Source organism: Capsicum annuum, chromosome 2 (assembly GCF_002878395.1).
Source record: "Capsicum annuum cultivar UCD-10X-F1 chromosome 2, UCD10Xv1.1, whole genome shotgun sequence".
NCBI lineage: Eukaryota > Viridiplantae > Streptophyta > Magnoliopsida > Solanales > Solanaceae > Capsicum > Capsicum annuum.
The window spans coordinates 48837582-48843821 of record NC_061112.1 but is presented as its reverse complement, the minus strand read 5'-3'; positions in this window follow the sequence as shown (position 1 = coordinate 48843821).

Below are 6240 nucleotides of genomic sequence, written 5' to 3'. Positions count from 1 at the left end.
ATATGCATCGTAGTTGGATGGAAGAGGGAGTCAAAATAATACACTTTGAAGTTTTTAAAGGGGGTAAATAAACGCGTGTTAAGTTGAAGTATTAAAGTAAGTTGAAGCGACAAGTTTAGGGAGGTTTTGATGCATTATCTCTATAAAAAAAGTCAACTATTTTTTTTTATATGTTAAAAGGGAAAAATATAATTAAAAGTTTATTTTAAAAATAGTTGAAAGCTGACGGAGAAAGTAGTTATTAAATGGTGAGGAATACACATGCATTCTCACATCTATAAGCTCTCTTTCTTTTTTCTTTTTGAATCCTTAGAGGCTTGGACAGGGCTATTCATGGAAAGGCACCTAATATAAGATCATAGATCAGAAGACATCTCATTTAATTCCTATAGATCAGAATCCGAATTCCGCTTTCAAACATATATACAGTAAAACCTTATTATAGTTGCAGCTTTTGTCCAAAATTTCATGGTTGCTCTAGAGAAGTATCGTTATATAGGTATATTGGTGTTTGACGTTCAGACCTCATTTAGTTGTTATAAAAAAAATGCAAAATCAGGACCAGCATGAAGTTATCAAATAACTGATATGCATCATTTAAATAGGATTTTTCCTTTAAATTATCATTTATACTTAAAATTTACTGATTACATGAAACTAATAATGATTATCATAAATATTTTGATATTTTATTCTGTACGTAATATATTTCTTAAAAAATATTAGTAAAATATAATATTTGAATATGTTGTTATAGAGAGATAATTTTGCAAAGAGCGTACATCTATAATAGAAATCATTATTGTTATAGGTAGGATGTCATTATATAGAAGTAAAATATAACATGAAAAATCGGTTCTGAAAAAAATCAGACCGCTATAGTAAATATTCTTATTATAAGGTGACGTTATGGAGAAGTATGACTATAAATAAAATAAATAAATAACAGTTACGCGATACATGGATAGATTTGAATTCGCCTTTTTCTTTAGACTGGTGTTTTCCAATGAATTTTTGGACAATTCTTTGGATGTAGCCATGAACTTTAGGAAAAACTGAAGATGAAGAAAATATTTTGAGAGTTAAAAATAAAATAGAAAATGTAGAATTTTAGAACTAAACTAATGGACTCAATAAAAAGGCTGAATCTGAGAGATGACATAAGGAGCAATGTCACATGAAGTATCTAAAAAGTAGCAGATGGGAAAATTATTTGTTTTTAACATTAGTTTTTTTTAAAAAAATAGAAACAGATAGTTTAAGGGTTTTTTTTTTTGGGTAAAACGGATAGTTTAAGGGTTTTTTTTGGGTTAAACGGATAGTTTAAGGTTGAAGTTACTGAAATGGGAAAATTGTTTGGCCACTTTTTGGAATAGTCAGCAAAGTCTTGGATTCCTTACGCGTCAGTGATCTATTTGGCGACGGCACCATCAAATACTGTGCCTACATAAACTCAAAGAATAAATGTGCTTGCCAAAAAAAGAAATTTAGACATGGATATAATGTGATTTTTAATAATTTTTTTACACCTTGTGATTGAGTTCATATAAGAATCAATTGTTCATTCTTTTTTTATGTTGGTCTTTTATCATTTCCTACATGAATAAGTTGATTTTAGACATAATAATTCAACCTCAAGAGTTAGTTGGGAGAGTTGGGCAAATAGACACTTTCAAAACTTATTTTAATAGTTAGACACAAGTCTTAAAAAATTAGGTGTTTAGACACATTTATGACATCATCCATTCTTTTATCCAAACTAACCACACAAGTTTTAAACTTAACACTTTAGTCCTCCACCTCCCATTTAATATTTAATATTTTCCACCTTTTTTTATATTTCCATAATTTTTTCATATTTTCTATTTTAATTTAGAAAATTGTCCAAGAAGCCACCAATAGGAGCTCCCTTTCTCACCAATAATTTTCGATTTCGGCGATTTTTCAGCCACTTTTCCGATGAAAAATTATTCATCACAACTGAAAATCTACATTCTTTATCATTGCCTCCATTGTTGTTCCATTATTTTTGAAAAAAAATGCAAAATTTTTTTTTTCACCATTTCTACTAGCTCAAAAAACTTTTCAAATCAGCTCAATACCTCGTCATTGGATATATTTTAGTTTTTTAGAAGTCCTACACATATATATTCCATCGCAGAGCTTGGAGGGCAACGATTATATTAAAAATCAGTCGATTCGCGTCTTTATACGGACGTATTGATACTAGGGATCGACCAGTCATCAACCATCTATAGACCTAAACCTTGCTCTATTGTCGACTTATGCGGTCTATTATGGCAGTAGCTGAGGTAGTTATTGTGGGTGGTAATTATATGGGTGCGTGGGAGGAGGGTCCCAACTGTTGGAGGTGGAAATACAAAGGAGACAGTACCCATCCCGTTGCGTTGCAATGGATCGTACAACGACATGGTTCGAAGCGTAATTGAGAGCAGAGAATTAGAATACGAGCCAAAGAACATTGTGATTAGCTATTTAATGAATGGGCGGGGTAAAATACATCCCACGTTCATAAATAATAATCGACATGTGTCGTTATACATGTTGGATGTCGCTGTCAATGGCTCTAGGCCATTATTGAGGATAAATGTCATTTTGGGGTCTTCGACAGTCCCGCTACCACAGCCGAGAATCGACGAACATGATTCATTTGAAGATGAAAGTTTGGATAATCATCCAATGAATTCGGAAGATGATTCAATGGAATAAGAAGATTTAATTTTCTCTGAAGAAGGGAGAGAAAAGTGCGAATTGAGAGCATAAACCAATCATACCTTCTCCGACGGAACTAATTTTCAGGTAAATCAAATATTTAGTAGTAAAAAGGAGCTAAAATTATTGTTGGACGTAGCATCTGTGAGAAATTCTTTTGATTATGCTACGTTGAAGAGCTGCAGCAAATTCCTCAAGGTGAAATGTGTTTGTCCTAGCTGCAGGTGGATGTTGCGGGCGAAGAAGTATGAATGCACGGACAAATTTGTCATCTATAAATACGTCAACAATTATAATTGAGGCGTCGAATACGCCACCCGCTGCCATAGGAAAATCTCATCTAAAGTCATTGCATCGCTGTCTGTGAACATGTATCGCAAAGGAAAGGGTCCGGATACTAGCGAGATTTGGAGGATCGTGTTCAAGAACTTGAAAAGTAGACCAAGCTATTAGAAATATTGGCTGGGGGGTGATTGCCAAAGAAATAGTTCGATGGACAGCGGAGCATGGGTATCGCTACTTGCCCGCTTTTTCATACATGATCGATGCTCTTAATGTTGGCACTACCTATTACATCATGGTAAACAAGGTCGATTGTAGATTTATGTACTACTTTTTATTGTTGGGCCCTTGCATTAGGGGATTCGCACACATGAGGAAGGTTATTGCAGTCGACGGCACTCATTTATACGACAAGTACGAGGGGGTGCTGTTAAGCGCGGTTGCACAGAATACGAAGAATCATATTTATCCCATTGCCTCTTGCGTTGTTGACAAGGAGAAAGATGCGTCTTGGACGTTCTTCTTTGAGAAGCTGAATTCTATTGTGGTACTTTATCTCCTATAGGCACAATAGCATCGCCAACGACATCGCAAAGACGTATAACCATGCTCATCACGGGTACTGCATGAGGCACCTAGGTGAAAATCTTTGGGTCAATTACACCTGTAGACAAAAGCTCTATCTATTCTACAACACAGCAAATGCATATTCTCCCGAGGAGTTTAGTGACTATTTTATGGAATTCAAGAACTACTGTCCCAAGGCAGCCTTTTTCCTCGAGCATGAGCTAGGTTTTAAAAAATGGAGCAGGGCATATTTCTCTGGCAACAGGTTTGATGTAATGACCACAAATGTTGTCGATTCGGTGAACGCTATGTTCATTGCCGAAAGGGAGTGCCCCGTGGTATCCATGTTCAATTCGATTGCCAAGAGGTTTGGTAAAATATTTAGGGAGAGGAGTGCCTACGTCCTCAAATGTAAGGATAAAAAATTTATTCTCGATGCTGAAAAGATCTTAAGAGATAATATCCTTCTATGTGGAGAAAATAAGTAGGGACGAAAGGCAATACACTATGCTTGGAAGTGGCTCTACGGCCAAAGTCGACCTATTGGAAAGGTCTTGTTCATGCAGGAAGTTTGACCTGGTCAAAATACCATATGATCACACAATGGTCTCTTTGCGATTGAAGCACGGTAATGATTATGGTTTGAGAGTCTATGATTACTCTTCGCCCCTGTATAAAGTGGAAGAGTACCTCCTTGCGTATTCAGAATCAATTAATGTTGTCCCTTTGGAGTTCGAATGGCGCGTGCCACAAGAAATGCTAGACGTGAACATTATTCCACCACTCGTGGTCACCGAGCCCGTAAGGAAGAAAATAAAATGTGCTAAGGGCGTGGGCGAGACTTTCAAGTCAAATAGGAGGAACAAGCGTTCATTGTGCAAGAGACCCGGACACAAGAGAACCACTTGTAACAACAACCAATTGTAGTTAGTCTTGTATGAATTTGTCTTTTTGTAAGTCAAGGTAGTGTATGTATTTCGACTACCCTTCAGTTTCCTGATTAATGCCATATTTATTGACTTAACTCTTCGTCTATTATCGACCTTTTTACAGTATTGCATATATTATGTGTCCGGTCTATTTCTTTTATTCTTTATTGAATACATGGTATATAATTGATCTCATATACAGTCTATTAAAAACCCTAAATATTCAAAGAGACAGATATGAACAGTTGAACATTTATTACACCTCAAAAAAGTTGCGGCACGTCCAATCAGACGTTGTGTCGATTGGTTATACGCTATCTCTCTTCGATTTTCACCATTCACACGTCTACCAACCAAAGGGTGGGAAGACCAAAAGGTTCTATTTTGGTCTATGTAAACACCCATCTACTCCACCCAAAATTCATCTTCATCAACTCAAAATCAGATTTAATTGAAAAGATGCTAGGCATTCCTTTGAGACCTATAAGGAGGACCAACCGTAACTACGACCTTCTCATCCTCCGTAACGACTTCAACCACCTCTTCTATGGACTGAGGCAGGACCGGGAGCATGTCCACTACGAACTCCGGTGGATTGCCTATTTTTAACGGGCTATTGTGGAGCGGCTCAACATGGAGCCGGAGGAGATGATTACCCTCTCCCCCACCATCCCCTTAGTTTTAAGTATTTATGTTTATTTTTTTTGTTTTAATGTCATTGCAATGGAAAGCTTTCATGGTTAGGTTTATGTTAGATGAAAGCTTCTTTATTTTGCAGTTTTTGTTTGGGTTTTGCTGTAAATATGGGTCTACCATTGCAATGAAGAATGAGTGAATACAATATTTTGGTTTTTCCTATATCTGCCTCCCTTTAAATTTCTACAATTTTAGACTTTTTTGATTTTTTTTGCGATTTTCTCTGTTACAACACGAATCAAACAGTTGTGAATTAATGGAAAATTAATTTTTGATGTTTGATGATGAATCAAAGGGTTGTGAGATGTGAATGTAATTGTTGGTTAATTCTCGTTTCTAGTTTAATTATTGTTTCCTGCATTTTTCGCCACAGTAATTTTACATTTTTTTTCTTTTTAGAACTTTTGCATGAGATCAAGGTAGAAGATGAACGGGACAGTAATCAGATGTCAAATTAATTCATATACGCCAATGGAAAACTAATCTGGTCAATCCGCGATTATTTTAATTTATACAAAATTAAATGAAAGGTCGATGAAGTTTATTCGACACTTATATCAAGGTCAATGCTCGAACTAATACATATTCGATTCATTAAACAATACCTCTCCATCGATTGTGTTCAGTAAATTTCATAGACTGTAAGCCTTGTCAATTATTTACATAGTAGCATATTTGGAAAATAAAAGAAATAATTAATCAATAAAATAATAAATAATTAAATTTTATGCAATTAGAGGGTATTGAACAAGTCATGTGATAGTATGAGAGTTCACGTAAATTGGATAAGGTGATCAATGATGTGTGGAGATGGGTAGTGGATGAACAAATGAATTCCTCACAACACACTAGTGCTTTGGTAAACATTACCCTAAGGAGGTTGGTTGTTCAACCACAACTCATCACCTCACATCTTGTTTCACCGCTTTCAATTTATGTGGGCTCTCATATGATCACATAATTTATTTAAGCTCACTCAATTGCATAAAATACAATTACTTATTATTTTATTAATTAAATAATTCTTTTTCAA